Below are 19,974 nucleotides of genomic sequence, written 5' to 3'. Positions count from 1 at the left end.
CATATACGTAATACTGCAGCTAAAGAGAAATTACATGCTATCTGATATGGTAAATGCTTGCTAGCAGCATTAGTCCAATGCTTATTTGTAATATAAACCAGTAACTTGTAAAACAATATTAGAAAAAAACATGTTAAAGAAGCTCAAATCACAGCATTGGCAATGACATAACATAGATTAAGTTACAACCATACAATCAAAATTAAGAGCACTAATATTAGCAAAAGCTAACTGGTATGTAAAAATATTGGCCCAGATACCACAAATGTACTCTCTTTCCATTCATTGGTATACTGCACAGCAGCTTAAAGGAAATATGAAACTTTACTCTTGGAAAAAATGTTCATAACTGCAATTGTTTTCCCTTGTCCATTGTAGTACTATATGAATTATTAAGTTAAGTGGTATTGTCATTTTTATTGCAGCTAGGCCACATGTTGTGTAGTAAACATATGTTGCTATGGAATGTAACATGTCCTCTAAAGGGTAAAAATACCACACAAATGTCACATTAAAGCATTCTTAAATAATTAATAAAGAAAAGATAAAAGAGGGAGAATTGGAGCAGAGGAAAAGATAAATGAACTGGTAAAATAGTGTAACCAGCAGGAAATCGAGCTAAAAGCGCAGTATTCCTAAAATAGTGATTGTATGCCCCAATGAGCTCACTGCGTCCAGTTTGAATACATTTTCACAATAAAAACCTATAACTATCTCCCTTAAAACATGTGCACAGACACATGCTTGCGGAAGCTATGTTGAAACATAAACAAGACTGGAATTATTGTACACGCGTTAATTAGAACTGCTCTTTGAACAAAGACAAAAGCCGTGAAACTGCAAACAGGGACATATTCAGTGAACAATCAGACTCTATTCTCCAGATGTCCTCAGCGTGTTTGAGGAATTACAGTGTATGAATATTTTGAGCGGCGTTGTTTATTTGGAAATGAGGTGAAAGAGAGGGGAAAAATAAATAAAGCTAGACAGAAACAAGAAGCAGCTGCAAAACATACGAATAGTTTTCCATAGTAAATGAACCGCTTTCGCAAACACACATTTAAAAGTGAGACAAATCCCAGTGGTCAGAACATCTTGATTAATGATTGAACTTGTATCCTGCTGGTTTAATTATGTCAAGTTTGACTGTGACCTGCCTCATGTAGGCTATACCTTAGGGGATATATCAAGGTTCTGCATTTAATCAACTTGATTAGGGAAAAGAAATAACAACTTTCAGTATAATCAACATTTTACATAACATCAACAAATTTAGTTCTCTGTCGGCATTGCTCCCTTAAAATATGCTTGAAACTTGTATTCAAATGCACGTTGTTTTACATCCTTTGAGCCGTCAACATTCCCTCTTCGCTAACACTATGCCTCTCTCATTCCCCTTGTCACGCTGGGCTTGCACTATATGACATCTCATATCTTTTGTTTTTGTTCCCTTGATACGTTTGCTCAAAAAGTGAAACAGTGATAGCAGACAAAATGAGGACCCAGTTCACAGCAGTTTCAATGGGAGGGCAATGTTTTTTTTGTTGCCTCTTGCCTGACTCAGACGTATCTGCCATGGCATGGCTTTATCTTGTTTTTTTTCAGGCACACTTAAGTGCCAACTGAAGGTCACTAGTCTTTAAACAAATGAATGGCTGAGCTATATGATGAGTAGCACATTGGGTGTGAAAAGGCAATCAGCAAAACAATGTAATCTAAACTAATGTGGACCTCAGCAGCTATGCTCATGATACTGAAGGTATGCTATAGCTTGTATTCAAAGCTGTGTAGGTTAAGTTATGAGTGTGTGCCCGAATGTTTATTAGTGTAGCAGATGCACATGGACAGAGTCATAAATCATACAGTACAGTAGCATAATAAGGCCAACAAGGCTCCTCGCCTGCCCAGGTAATGGTAGTTGGAGCAGTGCCCAGTCTCTTTGGCATTACACTGTGAGTGTGGACCCACAGTAAGCTGCACGGGAGCTTTGAGTGGGGGTGGTTTTGGGTCAGAAACAAGGTTTGGCACACTAGACAGCCTCCAATATTTCACTGTATTGGGTGATGGCATGGGAATATAGGAACTTTTTCTTTGACTCTTTGATCTCAATAGCGCTAGACAAACCAAATAAACATTTGGTTTAAAATGTCAGTTGTGATATATTGAATATTTATATCAGAATGCTCCTTGGTTTTCACCTTGCATATTTACTCAGAAATACTTTTTTGTTTCATTAAATTACCTTTACCCTGTAAAAAAAAAAAAATAATAACATTCCCCTCTACTCCAAAATGACTAAGGTGTTGTTTTTTTTCCCCATGAGTTCCCCTGGAGTTAAAGTCATTAAAAGGTATAGTAAGTAATGTTAATCCAATACACTTTCAAATTCAGCAAGTATCTCCTCACGGTCACCTAGCGCTCTATTTTCTGTGTGCGCTGAAAATAAATCTGGTGTTAAAACACAGCCCTGGCTGTGTACGTGGAAAACAAACAGAAAGGAGTGCACAAGCCACAAAATGCTATTCCAGCCAATCGGCAACAGGCGGCGACAAAGGGTGCAACGGATCACAAAACTCATGGTTCAGATCGGATCACGGTTTTGAGTCACAGATCGGATACATTTTTGGATCAGCACAAAAAATGGGGGGATTTAAATGATTTATTAAAAATGTAATAATAACTTCTAACAACTTCTTTCACCAGCAAATTGCTGTTAAACGACAAAAACAGATGAGAAAAGGGTATTTTACAATAACTTTGAATGCACCACGTGGTTTATCAGTTTTAAGTCAACGCAACCTTTTTTCAGATCTTTGTTGTTTGTCCGACAACAACATCGACCATAGTGCTAGTTTGTGTCTTTTAACTCATAGCTTTAGCGACAGACTGTTGTATGTCCCACTGTTGACACACTTTTACACCGTTTAGCTGTCAGCATTTTGACCGTGTTTAATCCAGCTACTAGCTAACGGTAACATTGGGCTAACATCAGTGTTACCTGCTGCCAAGTGTAACGTTAGTGTTAACTAGCGTGACATGCAGCGATGCTTCTGTTGCCTCTAACGTTGGTTTCGGAGCATCAGAGAGCACCAAAATCCGCGTTGCTATTCCGTCCGGTAGATACCGAGCACCGGTGCCATATTAGCACCAGATTTTAACATGCGCCGTTCATGTGAACAGAAAATTCTGCAACCCTCCATAGAGATTTATTAGCCTACTTTAAGTAACAGCGACAGTTTAACATTTATTTCACACTATTATTATGGTTAAACTTTGCAATTGATCCGTGGTTCACATGCATTCCGAACCACCGATCAATGATGGTCCGTTACAGCACTAGCGGCGACAGTTGATGGTAGGGGGGGAGGCAGCATGTGAATGTGCCGGTCGGCCAGTAGTTATCTGCCTGTCAATCTGGGGGGCCGAGCTTCTAAAGGGGGGGGGTTGTATTTGTTTGGCAGTTGAGTTCAAATATCAATCTTTGCACAGCATCGCTTACTGCACCTTTAAGGCCAGTTAGAAAACTGCATGTCAAATGAAGCTTTTAGTGCAAGTTCAAGTAGCCAGACAATTATAATTCTAATTTCCTAATCACACCTGGTCTAAGCCTTTCAGTTAATATCTAATGAACTCACTGGTTTATGTCCATGAGGCTGTCTGTCAACCTTTCTGTCCATCCTGGCTGAAGAGAATTTAATGACCTCACCTGTTTCATGTCATTGCTGTCATTTAAATGCATGCACCATCACACCCCCACCAGTGTCAAAGATCCATCTATGGCTTCCTAGGGAATCACTGAAATGGCTGACATGTATAGGGCTCTACCCCCATACACTGATTTAATTAACAGGTCAATACCAAAGATCTTGAAAATATTGCAATGCATTTTACTCATCAACTAGTTGGGGAAATGTATCTTTATTGTGTATATACATACATGCATCTGATGTAACAGTGATAGTGTGCTTTATTTAATGATGAGCCTGTCTAATGGCAATCAGCAATATTGTCCTGATCCTGTAGGCGGAAGCTGCCAAACAAGCAGGAGAAAATCCTGCAGAACGTCATTTGACAGCATGTGCCCAGTAGTTTAAAAGAGGACACATACCGGGGGTCATCAGCAAAGGCACACCTGCCATCTCCCCCACTAATCTCACTTGATGTGTTCAGGAGATAGGTGGAATCAATGTTTCTGGAAATCAGTCTGTTCCACTCTACCTGGTAGTCCAGTTAATAAGGAGATTGTGACATCTTGGCAAAGACATTTCTCAAAGAACATCAAAAATATAGGAACAACTAGCCAAACTGATGTCTGTCAATGTGGGAAGCACATTTAAATAGATGATTAATGATGATGGCAAGTGTTTCCTGCAAAAGTAAAAGCTAATAATTGCATTCCCCATAAACCTTTGATTACTTAAGCAAAAGTTCACCTTTTAAATAACCACTACAGTAGGAGTGATTTCTATTTGTTGATCATTTACTAACAGGTAAAATAACTGGGGTTTATTGTCAGTGTACTTTCATAAAAAGAAACCACTGTAATGAAATATTATTCTTTATTACTTTTAGATACTGTATCATTGCCTAACAGGCATTTACTGTTATAGCTATTTTGTTGTAGCTTATACTTTTCCGTGTCATGCATAAGTCGAATCTCCGACTCAGCGTTCACATTCCATTCCAGCAGTTGTTAAACTCCTCGTTACATTACAAATATTAGCATCAGGATCATTTCAAACAGTCATAGCGTCAGCAGTGGGAATATCGCAGTCTGCACGCGGTGTATCACAGCACCAGTACTTAACGCTTTGCTCCAGCACAATTTACGGTATAGTGGGCGGAGAAAGGCGCTGAATACCCGATACACTGCAGGTTTGTTAAATACGACGTAAGCTGAAGTATCACAGGGTGCGCTTTCTGCAGGGTTGGCCATGACGCTGATGCTAAATTCGCAAATGTACGTACATCTGGCCCTGAGTGTTACCCATAAGATCTTGTTACAGACAGAAATCTCCCCCTCACTCTCAGAACCAATCTCTAAATACCTGTGACAGTGGCCTTCACAGTTAAAAATGTCAGTGTCCAAAATGCCAAAATGTCAGTAAGTGAAAGTACTTATAGTGTCATACCTGCCAGCCACCTACTACCTTCATAGTAAGAGCAGTAGTGGGAAAAGAAAAAAATAAAAATAATAAATTACGTAATATAAAATGTTCTGTTATTTCATCATCAGGTGTAACAGATCCTTTTCTCCACTAGCTCAAACCCAGCCAAAAAAGAACCCCTGAGTGCTCTCGACAAGCAATTTGCACAAAAAATAAGAAAAAACAATGAGAAAAAACAATAAGCACTTTCATCCACTAATGCGGCTATGCACCTGCACTTTACGTAATAATGTGCAATACGAACAAATTCTTTTTTTACTATTTTACTATTTACTCTAGTTTTAATCCTTTTACCATCTGCACATTCTCTGATCCATGTTCTTAGTTTAATGTGTGTTTTTTATGTTTGCACCATAGAGTAGCACTTTTAATTTCGTTGTATGTACTTACAATGACAATAAAGTCAATTCTGATTCTGATTCACACAATAACTATTAAGAGGACATATAAAGTTGCTGTTCCTTTCATACAGCGATCTTTATGTCACACACATGTAGTCGTCCACTTGCGTGACATTACCAGGGGGCTTCTCTGTGCTGGTATTAACTCCAGGCTGTGACTGTCAACACCATAATCAGGAGGGATTGCATGATCTTGGAGTGTAGGTGAAGTGGGGTATAATGTCCCCTGCCTCCAGCTGCATGAAACAGGCAGATGTTGAAGCCTGAGTTCTTGCACTCTGATGATACCCATATATAGGCACCAAAGAAAAGGAGTGCAGAGATAGAGGATGACAGGGCAGTTTATTCCTGACTTTGGCCATAAGACCCAGTGGAGCTGTTGCAACTATGAAAAGTAATAGCAAGAATACAGGAACATGTCAGGAAAGGAGATCCCATGTTTCAAGGACTACTTTCCCACTTCCACAGTTATTGCAACATGTGACATCATCTCTAAGATATTAAAAAAGAAAAGAAGAAGACTTAAGCTTGATCTATGCCACAGCGGTTTGGGGGGGGGGGTAATTATTGCCATAATGGCTCACATGCTAATGCCCATTTATTAACCACTGTTTACTGCAGGTATGAAAAAGTAAATTAGAAATTACAGGGATATAAAGATGCAATTAACATTCAAATTTAGAGTTCTTTGTCCTTCCCTTTGCTATTTGGGGCTAGCTGAGGGAAAAGGGTTGCAGAGTAAAGAACTGTAAAGTTACTCAGCGGGAGAAGACCCTCTCATTCACTCTGTAGCCGTGAGTCAGACTGATGCCCTTGTGTCTTAATGAAGATTAAGACCACTCACAATACTGCAAGGTGTCTGAATGTCCACAGTGACCAGGGGATTTACGTTATATACATGCAGTAGGCACACTCTGTCTACATAGCCAGAAGTGTTGCCATGACACTGTATAAATCTCCCGTTGTGCTATCAGACATTAGGCAGACTAACAGTAACAAGAGCTTTAACATTCACTGTAGCTGCTGCAGTACAACTGCATTACTGATGGGCAGCTATAGGATTAAGCATCAAAGATTGATTTATTTCTGTTAAGCTGTCAGGAGTTGGGTGCACCAGTTGTTAATGTAGGTGTTCACTAAGTGGAGATTAGTGCATCACTGAATGAAAAGCACACCATTCAGACTAGTTCTTATGTAGAATTTTAGTTGCTACTAAATATTCACACCAAATAACTGCCAGGTAACTGGACCAACTGACAAAACCAGTCACCTGACTAACCCATTTAGAGTGAGGAGTAAAATTAATTCATTCATATCTGACCTGACAAATGTTGGAATTGCTGCTTAAGACTAACTTAACACCAGGCTGAAAAGCAGTGTTTTACTGCCCCCTCGCTGGTTTAAAGTTCTAAGCCTCTGATTACAACCAGCATCACGGCCAGTTGGGTCGGATCAGAAATGTGCTCCTTTGCACCTGTACACCACTGCAGCGAGGTGAGAAGTGTAACTACTGGACGTCAGAAAAATCAACATTTTCAAGGGATCTTGGATAACTCATTCAACATTTGTGAATATGAATAATGAATTCTTTTTTTTTTGTTTCCCCTTTGTTATGTTTCTGAGATACACATGCAAAGTTCTTCAGACACGGAAGGAAAACCGAGTAACACAGGAAAGAACAGAAGTGAGGAGAGAGAGAGAGAGAGAGAGAGAGAGAGAGAGAGAGAGAGAGAGAGAGAGAGAGAGAGAGAGAGAGAGAGAGCGCGAGATCTTCCACACAGTTATGTTAGAGGGCTCAAGTTTTTTAACAGCATGCCCTGGGGCAGACTGGCAATCTGGAGTACTAGAACTTTTTCTGGTGAGCTGGCAGTAAGAGAAGGAACACCAGTAAGAACAGATAAAATAATTTTCCAATGCTGACTGATTCTTCATCAGGCAAATTTGTATCACTTTATATGAGTCTCTTTGCAGGACCTTTTTTCATCACATTCCACTTCTGGTGCATGGGCAATATGTCTCTGCCTTTCTGCTCATGATGTGAAATAAATATAATCATTGGATACAATGATAAACAATTTGTCATTTGTTTATTTGCAATAGACCATATTGGTGTTGATGCATCACGGAGCACTATATGTATGAATCATATATATTTTTAATTTATGTATTTCCATCTCACCGAATACAAATACAGGCCTCAGACTGTCAGCAGAATAACACACCAGATACTTGTGATGCTCAGCTTTACAAAAGCATTGAGCGGCCCTGTCCAGTTTCCTTTGGAGCAGACATAAATATACATGTCCCCCATAATTGAAAACCATGCAGGCACATGGGGACTTCTAGTTGAATATGAATACAGTTCTCATTTAATTTTCTGCTTTTTCAATTTCTGTCTAGCAAAACGATAACCCCAAACCTCACTCACTGCCACTCCGTCAATTGAAATCATCCCGCCAGATACTGCCTCTGTCCCTCCCAACAACCCTGTCCCCCTCACTCTTTCCCTTATTTTCTAAATCAGCTGTTCTCAAAATCAGCACTCCATACAATGGCTTCTGGGACTTCACAAAAGCATACCTTCTATAAAGAAAAAAAAAATCTTGAGGACGTGTTTCCACTGGATATGCGGAAGAAAAGCAAAAGGAAGATTCCATGTTTTTCCAACCTGGGTTTTACTGTTATAGTGTTTGTCAATGTACTGTAGCTATAGGTCAGTGTTACATTGTACTAATCATTGTCATTGTAGATAGAGGGAACAATTACTTTGCTGGTGGGAGAAAACTCTATAACAGAGGCCAAAACAGTGCAAGTCAAACTTTTACCTAAAAAAAACTTTATTTAAAGGTTATAAAAAGGTGATCATTCAGTGTCTTTACCCAAATAATCCATTACAACTGTCTTTTGTGTTGCAGAGCCTCTCAGGGTTAAACCCGCAGGCTAACCTGAATGTCTGACTTTGTTGTGCTTATTATGGGATGTGACCTATAGCCTGTGCAACTGAGAGGTCTTGCAAAAGTCATGAAGTCATGCAGACAGTCCAAAAAGGAACAACAGGAAGGTTTTTTGTTGTTGAAAACGTTTTTGGCTTGTATTTCCATATCACCTTTGGAAACTGTTTGCAGCAGAGTGTTTGTGGTGATGAGTACAATTTTATGCTAACCTATAGGTTTTTTGCTCAAAACATGAACTTAATACTAGTCAGTTAATACTGTAAGGGATATGCTGCATTAATATTATTTGAACTTCAGGTTTTGTTGTTTTTTACTCAAGTCACTTAGAAATATGAATATGATGTCCCTTTCTTTTGTTCGTGAGACCAGTAGAAATTGGTTGAAATTAGTTGAAATTACCAAAAATAATGCATTTCAGGTATATGTTACAGATGATAAGAAAACCCTGTTACACTACAGTAGATGTGTGGATTCATGAGTCAATTATTCATTATTATGAGGTTTTTGTTATCACTATTGGTATCATTCTGTCAGAGATTTGGACTTGACTTCTGACTTTTCCATCTTAACTTGGGATTTCTGTGGCAAAACTTGTTATGAAACATTTTTCTAACTCTGTAAATAAGTAAACATACTTAAAATATATTTAATTATACAGTGTCTTTTCTTTCTTTAGAACATAAAAGTCAACTGACAGAAGATTGTGTCATGTAATGCATGTGGGATGCAGCATTCCAGTGGTATGACACAGAAATACACAGGAAGTATCTGTTCATCTACCTTTACTCTGCCCGCATTCATCATATCAGAGAACTAAGTACTTCTGCTCTGTCACAATACAGTCGAAGCTGTGACTGGCAGATCCGACTGGTGACAACAGATAAAAAGTACATGATTGTGTTATCCCTCCGCCTGCCTTTCCTTATTGTATCTTACAGTACTCTCCTTTGCGTAATTTAATCTATAGCTGACCAACAGTATATCCAACTTTTCTCTTTTTTGCCTCTTTATCTGTTTTTCTAATGGTGTATGTAATATGTCCAATAGGCCTGCACGATATTGGAAAAAACTTACATTGCGATATTTTTTTTCCCTGCGATATATATTGCGATATGAAAAAAAGACAAATTTTTACAAGAGGATATAAATAGCCCTATTTAGAAATACTAAATCATTCTCTACTGGGGGGATTTTGTAGGGGAGTGCATCTACAAAACCAAAGCAAGTAAGCGCTGTGATTACTCTTCTGAAGTGATTTTGGAGAGGGAAATTAGGAAGAAATACACTGGTTGACTGACATGACACCATTGTGTCATCAAAATGAATGATATTAATAATGCATGCATGTTGCTTCCTCTAAACTTCATGTTGTGGTCGACTAGTGGGGCCTGCTTTGGTTGTTTGATAAATTGATTAAAATAGATCATGATTGGTGGGTTGCTGTGCATGCAGAGCCTGCATGTCACACTCTTGCAACAAACTGTGTGACCAAGAGCACTTAAATCAGTGTAAATTACGTTATATCAGAAACAGACTGCTGTTGTAGATTAGTGTTACGTTTCCAGCGTCGCAGCTCCGAACCATAATGTTAGTTGGGGACAGACGCCTTGTTTCTTTAGGCTAACTATGTTAGCTTTAGCCTGGCTAGTAGCAGCTTTCTGCGGTGAAAAATGGCCGGGAGACGTCGTGATTACGTTGCATTAATCAGGTGATTTAGTTTCTCTTTGCAGCGAACATCAAACACTGGCTACTGTAGCTTCACTACCCATGGAAAAGCATGTGCATCACTGTGTCACCGGCAGCTGCCGCTTACGGTACTTTTCTACACACGGGAGAGCCTCACTTCCCATAACAACCCCCCCGTCGGACTAACGTTACGTCACATGACCACCTGTCTTAAAGGGGAAGGGTCGGTCGGTAACAATCATGGAAAAGGAGAACGGTGAAAGTTTACTTTTATCAAGCAGCAAAGAAGTTGTAGTGTCAACATCGCAACGTCCTGCGATGTGACTATCGCGCATGCGCACATAGCGATGTAGACGATGAAACAAAATATCGTGCAGCCCTAATGTCCAATGCATGCTGATGGTTGATACTATTTTATACTGTGATATTGAATTAACCATATCAGTCCATCCAGGATTTCGCGGGCTTTTTTTGAGATTGTCGTGGCCCAAAATGCCTGATTTCGCGGGAGCTTTTGTAAAAAAAAAAAAAAGTAGTGATTTTTCAGGAAACTGGTTTTGGGGAGAATAAAATTACTCTGGGCTGAGTGTTCCTAGTAACCTTACCAAAAAAGCTCAGGATGCTGCAAATGTTGGAATAATATGAAAATGGCTGGTGGATTTAAGACAGAAAAATAATAATTTATTGAATGAATCAAATTTTAATATATGTGTCAGTGGCTTGTTGATCTTTACATTGTTAGTTAATTTCCTATCCTGGCCTGGGCTGGGACACACATTCATACGGTTTAATAAAGTAACGTTACTTATTGGACTTTAACTTATCATTGCACTTACAATAACAAGCGTAGCTGTCCTCAATTTAGGTCATCGTTTACATCTCATCTCCGGTTTTTCCTGCAGCCACCGTGTGTGTTTGTGTGTGTTTGTTGCACGTCAGTCGCGGGGGGGAACTGAGCAGCAGCCCCGCCTGCTGCAGAGAGCCGACAGGATTGAAACAGCAGCAGCTTTTAGCGACTTTAGAGAGGAAAAAACGTTAAGCGTACATTGATGTTAAAATGTTTAAAGGTTGGCAGGGCGGTCTGAAATGTTTTGCACGGTCTTTCGCTGTACGTTTGGTTGGTAAATGTGAGATGTTCAAGTCACACACGTCTCGTCTTCATATCAGAAACAAGGAAATGAATTTGGCGACGTGCATGTGTTACGTCAACCCGTTCTCACTCTCGCTTGGTCAGTGGCTCTCAGTGTTACATTATACTGACGCAAAGTCTGGCACGTGGGACTGCTGGGATTGGTTGAAGTCGCAGGAAACTCCGGTTATTGGTCAAATTTGCAGAAAAGTTGTGGTGACTGGTCAAAATTGCAAGTCGCACCGAATTCACGGTGATTGGTTGAATTTGCATGAATTGTTACAATCTCGACATCGTGAATTCCTGAAGGGACTGCCATATGAGTTTTTTTTAACCTGTAGTAGCACTATGGGGCAGTTTTTTTATGAGTGAGTCCCTGTTTTCTTTGTCTCCCCGAGGACACGTGCGGTTGACATGGGACACAGTCCTGCCAGCGGTTTCACGCTGTTCCACTGATTTAGAGCTGGCTTTAATGCTCCAAGCAACACAGCAAGGCACCAGCAAAGGCAGATAAGAAGAAGACTGCTAGATACTAAACATGAATATAAACAATGCAATATTTAAAATACTTAAAACATCAGGTTTGGAAATATTTTATGAGAAAGAAGATGTTTGTTAGGATACACAAAATGCGTTTCAGTGAGTAACAAGGGATGTAAACATAACTTCTGTTTGTTTTAAAAAAGAACTCCACAGGGCACCTTTAACATCTGCCCACAAGCAATTAATTAAATTCAACCTTTTAACTCCGGCTCTGTTTTTATGGATGCTTTTGTGATTCCCTCATGCTAATTTTGGAAAAGAGCTGTCAGCTTCCTTCACACATTAAATGAGTTTTGATAGAACAGTGAAGAACAAATGTTAAAATAGCCGACAGAGAGGCAGCAGCACAGCATGAAACAAGACCATGTCATTTGTACTACCAGACTGAACGACCAGGACACCCCACTGAACTTGCATTTAATAGAATTAAGGGCTGATGCAAAAGCATGCAGCACAACAGAACAAGGCTGGCAGTGAGTTTGCAAATAATGTTTTTCTAAATGACTCACTTTGCTTTTTGCAAAGCATGAAAAAATATTAGATCAGTGACACTGCACACTGTTCTTTTACTGAAGATTTACAGTCATTTGTTTGATGGTCAATCGTTTGTTTGGGTTTCACAGGATTTGCTAAATGAGAAGAGATGTCTCCGCAGAGCATCCACTAGTGAATATGCAACTCGGTATTTACCTCTGAGTGGCGAGGCAATGGGGATGGGAAACAGGCAGCCAGTGGTCTTGGCAAGGAAGGCAGAATCATTTTCAAAAGTTTCTGATTTTACTGCTTCAGCTATATAAAAGATACAGAAGAAGCTCACAACCTTCAGCCAAAACATATTTGCTATTGGATGCCATTGAAGCTGAAAGTTAAAGAGAACAACTGCACACAATAGCGATGTACATACTGCGAATGCTTTAGTAGGCACCATTATAAGATTTAAAAGACTGGAAAAAGGCAAAAGATGCGGAACTAACAAGATGAAGACACAATGCCGGCAAAGCAAGAGCATGAAAGAGAGCAGTCAATTTAATTGCTGCAAAAAGAAGTCTTGGCAATAGGTATTTTCTTTTCAACTTTTCAAAAAAAACTCCTGAACACACTGTGTTAAACCTTGAGATTATCAAAACACCAGTTTAATGAGAACTTCAACTTGACGTCTTGGTAATGGGAACACATCCTTGTCCTTCAGGGAAGTTCATGTTTTTAGTTGTGTTTTTCTGATGAAGTAGACTGCTTTAAACATTGTATCACACATTTATATAACTAGGACCAACATTGATTCATACATTTTCTTTTTCTTTTTTTCAAGAAAGAACCAGAGTAGAGGAACTGGCTTCAGTTAGGATGTGGGAGAGCTGGGCTCTGGATCATCGCTCTATGTGGATGTTCTTACTGCCACAGAACACTCCATTATTTCAAAATGACAGCTAAATTGGCCCGTCAACAAAGCTATACTCATCTAAGCAACTTCACTGGTGCATTAGTGCTTCTTCCAAACATAGATCAGGGATATGGGGCATCGTCTCCGTACTGGAAGCCACAGGGGGAAATTAGAGAGTTTCTAAGTGATGCACTATTCAAACATGCAGGCTTGGCTAGTGGTTGGTTGCCCTTGCCTATCGGAATCCTAGCTGAGCTGCTTAAGTATTTTTTACGATTTTTGAGCAAAAAACAAAATCAAGCCCAGTGCATCAGGGGAACAAAGTCTTGCTGAAGAATAGTAGCACACAATTGATGGTGTGTTAATAATTCTAAGTCAGTACTTCCTTTAGCTGCGTCAACTTCAACCTCCAGTGAAGATTTTTAGTGGCTTTTAATAAAAGCGGCCACTCTATATATCTATCCTGTTTATTAATCCAGTCAACAATTGACCTTACTGCAAGTCTCCCCAAATTAGGATCACCTCTGTAGCTCTTAGCTGAGTATGAATAGCTTTCCTGTATCCAATCCAACTTTATTTGTAAAGCACATTTAAAACAACCAGGTTGACCAAAGTGCTGGACATTGACATGATTATAAACATGCGAGTAACAAAACAAACATTTAAAACAAATAATAGACTAGAAAAATAAAATGCAGAATACAAAATACAACTCTCAAGCAGGTTTGAAGGCCAATGAATAAAAGTGAGTTTTAAGTCGTGATTTAAAAATGTGAAGGCTGGGGGCCAATCTGACATTCAGAGGCAATTCATTCCAAAGCCTTGGGGCCACGACTGAGAACACTCGATCTCCCCTATTTTTGAGCCGCTTTCTAGGGACAACAAGGAGTATATCTACTGACTTATCTACAGACCTAAGCAGGTAAACTAATCAACCAACTGTGAGGTTTTACTTCCTTAAACTCCTGTGAATTAACTTTCTTGTATTTCTGGTAAATCCATAAGGCAATGCCACTATCTCCAGTCCAGGCTGTTGAGGACTCATCCATCCCCTCAGCTTTTCTTAGACATGAGTAGGGGGGGCGCCAAGGAAAAAAGTTTGGGAACCACTGCCCTAACAGAATGTACACCCCCTCTTCACCTGCAGGTTAATCAGTCTATTAAAAAAACACTGTCTTGTGTAAATGAATGCTTGCTGGATAGCACTAAGCATAATTAAAAAGGTTGCTACATGTATGCTATACAGTTTTACGGCCCACTCCTGAATGCAGTACGAATGCAGTACATAGATCTGTCAAATTAAGTCTCTAGAGGATTTTGGCAGTTTTTTTTTAGGTCCTATAAAATGTTTACAGCACTGAATCTGTCGAATTGTGTCTAGAGAAAAGAAACTACTTAGCATTTCTATACAGTTAGACTTTGAGTTGGGGAGCTTAGCTAAGCATCATGGAGAACTGAGGACTGAAAATCAGACAAGCAGCTAATTTATAATCTTTTGCTTAGGTTTTGTCTCAAATCCAGGAGGAGTTTCCTGCCAGATATATCCCTTTACAGAAATGCCAGCCTCCATAACAGGACTCTGTGCTTGTGGGTATGCGTGATCATGCCCATATTATTGTTCAGAGATAGTGCAAGAGTATGTGTGGGAGGAAATAATGCATTTCAGAAAGTCATCAAAACCTTTTGCAAAGTACTGTTGTGTTGTGTGGCTGGCAAGGACAGTCAGATTGGCCTTAAGCAGAGATACTGTCTCCTAGCCTTGCTTCTCTGTTTATGCATTTACCTGTATAATATGAGACAAATTTGACCAGAGGAGAATTAATTCTAAATCTTAGCTTTTGTTATTATGAGCTAAACTGGGCAATCCGTTAATACAAACATTCTGGTGTGTGTGTGTGTGTGTTGCTTACAACACTTGCACGAGCATGCCCCCCCCCCGCATCCATGAAAATGAACAGAGCTGAGTGTGAAAGCTAGCAGGCGGGGCTCCTACAGAGAAGACCTTGACTGGAAGGCAAGATACTTTAAAAGTAATTTGCTGCACCTACTCAGAAATCAACTCCCAAGAGTTTTATGCTGAGAGAGGTCTGAAGATGCAGTGAGGCAATTCATGTTGGTTGCCATTTAATTTAGGGTGGCTGTCCATATATGGAGAGAGTGATTAGAATATACTCTAAACACTCCGTTAATCATTTCTTTCCTTCTAACTGAGAATGTGAGCCAAGAAAAACAGTGTGAATTTTGCTTATAACATGCAATACTAACCGAGATAAATAATAGCCAACCTCAAAAGTCTGGGTATACTTGAGGATGTATTGGTATGATAAACCATCAGACATATTATGACAAATGTCCTAAAGTACTTTCACTGTCTTGTGTGCATCATCAAGACATGTAAATGTAACTGCCAAAGTGCCTTGGTCGAACATCAGTCAGTCTAATTTAACAAGGCTAAATCTATGACTGGAGACAATCAAGAAGAGCTGAGTAATTCCAGAAAGCTGCAAACTAAGCTTTATGGAAAAAGGAAGTGGAAAGGCTGATCGCAGTGGACCCAAGGCTATAAGCACCAACTGTAACTAGTATGGATCTCCTGTTTATCAATGACCCCTCCCACTCTCCTGCTTCCTCTACAGCTCTCCCTTGCCTTATTGCCATCAAGACAAGACAGGCAGTGGCTAATTACTGTACAGCAACAACAAACCAATACTTTTCTATCTCACTGGTCATGTCCCATTACTTCAGCTGAGTTCCCCTATTCATATTTCTCTTGACAGGTGCATCTGTCCATGGAGAATGAGGCAGTGTTTCAATTGACAGGCAGAGGATGTTATAATTTAAAGGTGTACCTCTGGGCTAACACATGGCTCAGCCAAGGTGAAAAGGAAGGAGGGAGTGGAGTTTTATTGAACACAGCAGGGTTCTTGTCAATAACACTGCCACTCTGCATTGAGTTTGATGCTGCTATTGATGGCATGGGGTCTGTGCACATCTGTGCATGTTTGTGTCTGACCTTACCCTGTAAGTATCAGTGGGAGTGTTGATCAGGATATACTCATTTCTTTTGCCAGTTTCTCACAGGCAACTAAAGAATGTGTTGAGCACCCACATTCAAGCGCAAAATCGATGTGAGTCAAGGAGAGAGAAAAATCGGGGAAGGAGAGACAATGCGGAGAGAGAAAGCGACAGTGTCTGCGTGTGTGTCTGATCACGCGCATGTGTACAAGAGAGGAAGAGGGAAGCGGGAGAGAAAAAAGAGAGAGTCTGAAATGAGACAGCAAGTATAGGAGTGCACAGATTGATATAGCAATTACCAAGAAAGCTATCTCTCAGTTAGGAATATATCTACATACATTAGAGCAGGGTTGCTCTCCAGTCACTGTTTCTCTGAGGTTGGCTCGGTAGCGTCTCATACACAAACAGAGCATGAGAAAAGGTCATCACTGGGCAGTCACTGTGCACACGCAACAATGACGAGTCAATCTATCGTGCATGTTGCTCATATCTCCAGAGAAAGAAATCCATCTTGTTGGCAAGGGAAGAACGAAAACAAACTCCCAAAACGAAAAGCAGAAGTCTATCTTTATAAACAGGCATATTGCACACACAAAAAAGAATGACAGAGACAAAAAGAAGATCAGCTCCTCCTCACTGGTCTGAAGTCGATGATGTTTATTGGAATTCCCATACCAGCTGTAATTCAAGGAGTGTCATCCCATATACATAAACGTGGTCAATTACCTGTCACTGCACATATGGACGCATGCAGCGACTTACACTTGAAAGCAATGCTTGCCACAGTAAGATTCAAAAGACTGGCTGTCATGCACACTTTCCCTGAGCTAGCAAGTAAATCCGGTTATAGTTAGCCTATAATGTATGCAGAGAGAGGACCAGCATATGCTTGTTCAGTGTGACTACAGGCCCTGCAATATAGTTTTGCATGAAAATACAATGCTGCTACCAAATGGGCTCAGAGTATGCATGTAAGCATTTCAAACACCTCTGTTGGTTCAGGAGACATCAGACACTGAGAACAAAGAGAGAAAGCGAGGGAGCGAGGGAAAAGAAGACAGAGAGGTGAGGGGGAGTGAGAAAGATGCTGTGTAAATAAACCCCTGAAAAAGAAGAAAGAGGTAGAGGACAAGCAGATGGAAACAAAAACCGTGGTAAAAATGATCCAATATGACTTGGATCTCTGCCGCAGGCTCAAAGCTATGCTCTGCCAGTGTAGGCATGTCTGCACTGTGTGTGACCGAACAGTTTTTGTGTGTGTGTGTGTGTGTGTGTGTGTGTGTGTGTGTGTGTGTGTGTGTGTGTGTGTGTGTGTGTATATATCAGTGCATACACATTAACTGAGCACCATTCACCATGTTTTATGTCAGATAGCTGTAGGTGTACATGAGTTGTGATGACACAACACGGGGCTGGGATAGGGTAGTGTACAGCACAGGTCTGCTAACTGTGGAGTCCTCTCTTTGCAGGCATGTGGAAAGAGGGGAAAGCATTACTATTCAACAGATGTGGGCTGAGGGGTCAAATTGGTAAGGCTGTATCTGGAGGACTCTAATACTAAATTCTCTTTGACAAAGCTCAGTTCAAGGATCTACATACGTACATCAGACCATCTCAGCATCCGAAGATTGCTTCCATTTCATTAATGGCACAAAACCATACAAAGTGAAGCAGGCTCTTGCTCTGAGTGGAGAATGAGCCAGGCTGAAAATCTCTGTTTCTAAGGACTTGCAGGAAAAAAGGATAAAAATGGAAAAGCTAGAGTAAGGGTGGGGAATGAAGGGAGGGAGAGGATGGAAAAGTGATAAAAGTAATTAAACACTGCCACCTGCTGGTTAAAACATGAACATACTGTGTGCTTTGAGTCTGAGGCTTATGTATTTGAACAGCTGCACCTTTGACCACCTGTTTGCATTGATCCAGCCAAAGCAAATGTGACACACAAAGGACACCGCGCTGGGCCAAACTTGACATAATAGAGTACAAAAAATAACTAAATTCAAACAATGAAATAGTATATCCCTGCTCAGTAAGAGGCAAATTGAATTTGCTGGTTGAAAGAGAAGAAGGAGCGCTGAGGACGGGGTAATCATTTTTGATGCAATAACAATTATGTAAAAAGACACCAGCGCCATCTTGTCCCTACTCTTCCCGGCTCTCATCTAATCGAAGGCAGCAGCAGCAGCAGTAGAGGAATAAAGGGGAAGACCTTTATAACTCGTACTTGTACTGGCGGGGCTTTCCTAGCTCAGTTACATTACCTGAGTCATAGTATCTTGTATTTCTTCAAACTGAAAAAAGCTCTATGAGAAAAGTACTTACTTTGCTGCTGCTGCTCACAAGCTGATGTCTTTATGTGTGAAACTTCAAATACATGTGAGAGAGCGGGAGAGTCCAACAGAGTCACAGTTTTAAAAGGCTGTATCAGGTGCTTCTTGCTTTTGACTATACAAAAGATAAGGAGGCGTAAAGCGGTAGAACGGCATGGAGACAAAGAGATCTTTTGCATAATAAAATGTGGATAGCAGTTACAATATGAGAGGGAGAGAGTTACAGTATGTCTGTTTCCTGCCTGCATGTAAATGCTCGCAGATCATGACTAGTCTTCCTCAGAAACAGATATTTCTACATGTACATGTGGTAAAAACACATGTGGTATACTACCTGCATTATAAAAAATCATTATACATCTCAATATTTGCTACAATGAATTCATAAATTCACTGCTCAAGCATATTTTTGTGTTCTTTAAATTTAATAGAATTGCTACACAGTGTATTTATGCTGTGACCTAAAAATCTACGCCTGTTTGTGCTACAGCATGTCTTTACCCACATACCCATAGGGCCCTGACTCCATCTGTCCTTCCACTGAGCTCAGATCCCCGAATAAAGACTTTCATTCCAACATGACAGGGACTTTTCCTGCATAGCCAATTTAAAGGTGGCCTTGCTCAGATTCTGCTGCCTTTACCTAAAACCTAACTGTGACCTCAATAATAAAACCTATTTCAAGACTGCCAACAACTAAATCTGTCCAGAGTGGTGCTTGGTAAAAACACGATGGAAATGGATAAAATGCTAACTAAGCACTGGCCATGACCGTGTTGATTGTTCATGTTGATAACAAAAAAAGGTGCATTTGTGTAGAAAGAGAGTCTACACAACTGTCACTATTTTACTAGTCACCTAAGTGTTCAAGTAACAAGAGAACGTCAACTTTGCCATTATTAACTGACTCAATGGAAGACTCTGTATGAGTTATTTTTCACACTGGGTGGCATTTGTTTGACAGATGAGGTCTATGTTTTAGATATTGTTTGAAGATCTTTTATTTACAGCACCACTTATTTGAATGAAAAAAAGGGTTTTGAAACCCGTTATTATCATAGTCACCATAGTCAATGTCTGCTATAGGTACAGTAGGCACATGTGGTCTTGCGAATTTGCTTCAGACTTGTAATACATAAATCAATGTTCAGTGGAATGGGTTGTTTGAGCAAGGAAAAAACCCTGAATCACATTTTGAAACCATTAATATGTCCACAGCAAACTAACTGTTGATATTAAAGTCCTACATTAGTGACTATTAAATGTACTTGTATTGGGAACATTGGGAAATGTTATCATATTATACATTTTTGGAGGAAAAACTATCCCAACATGTACACAGCAATCATAAAAGAAGCCCCTTGCAA

General features: G+C 40.0%; 1 protein-coding gene across 3 annotated transcripts in view; it reads right to left on the bottom strand.

Annotated features, from left to right (window-relative positions):
* ctnna2 (catenin (cadherin-associated protein), alpha 2) overlaps positions 1-19,974 on the bottom strand; it is a 306,540-nt gene that overhangs the window by 237,754 nt on the left and 48,812 nt on the right. Inside the window, exon 1 of one of the 3 annotated variants that reach the window (XM_078260909.1) lies at positions 18,600-18,689. The exons of the other annotated variants lie outside the window; for them this stretch is intronic. The gene's annotated coding sequence lies outside the window, so the exon portion shown is untranslated. Of the gene's footprint in view, positions 1-18,599; positions 18,690-19,974 lie in introns of those variants that run through there. 3 annotated transcript variants of the gene reach the window in all.

This window comes from Sander vitreus, chromosome 2, assembly GCF_031162955.1.
Source record: "Sander vitreus isolate 19-12246 chromosome 2, sanVit1, whole genome shotgun sequence".
NCBI classification, from domain to species: domain Eukaryota; kingdom Metazoa; phylum Chordata; class Actinopteri; order Perciformes; family Percidae; genus Sander; species Sander vitreus.
Note: the sequence above shows the minus strand (reverse complement) of the source record. Positions and strands in the feature narration are given on the sequence as shown.